Source organism: Plasmopara halstedii (genome assembly GCF_900000015.1).
Source record: "Plasmopara halstedii genome assembly, contig: Scaffold_117, whole genome shotgun sequence".
In the NCBI taxonomy this organism is placed as follows: domain Eukaryota; phylum Oomycota; class Peronosporomycetes; order Peronosporales; family Peronosporaceae; genus Plasmopara; species Plasmopara halstedii.
This window is the reverse complement of record NW_020187038.1, coordinates 140,067-140,806: the sequence shown is the minus strand read 5'-3', so window position 1 is coordinate 140,806 and position 740 is coordinate 140,067.

Genomic DNA, 740 nt, shown 5'->3' with positions numbered 1-740 from the left:
TAGAGGATGCGGTATTTTAAATCCTTATCATGAGGAACCACAATTCGTGGTGTATCCGAGAAATTGGTGCTATAGTACAGCAACCCGTTATCCAACGAATATCGGTGCAATCGTGCACTCAGTCTTAGTGACAACTTCTTGTCTGAGTCTCCACTCTCCTTGCTCCCTAGAGCTCCTAGCAACGCTACACACATCTCATCACCCGCATACGCGGTGCGAATCAAATCTGTCACAGACGACGTTGCACTTGTAACATGAGCAAGCCCATAGTCTGATCTGCGTGACAAAACGTCAGTCAAAGCATTCTGCTTTCAAGGCTTATACTTCACCTCGAAGTTATATTCCGCAAAGAAGCATATCCATCTAGCCATCCTCTGCGAGAGGTGGGGCGCCTGAGTCGAAGTGCGTAGTGACGCATGATCTGTATGGATCACAAACGTCTTGGAGCCGAGCAGGTGGGCCCTGAACTTGACAAGTGCATACTTCTTCGCAAGTAGCTCCTTGTCATGAACTGAGTAGTTCTTCTCTGCAGCTTTGATATGTCGAGATTTGAACACGATCACCCGATCTCGCCCCTCGGTGTCTGCTTTCAGCAGTGCACAACTGATGGCAAAGTCCGAAGCGTCACTGACGACGATGAAAGGATGATCGAGATCTGGCAGTACCAGTATTGGTGCATACAGGAGACTGTCTTTGACCCCGTCAAAAGCCTTCTGATGATCGGTGTTCCAACACCAATC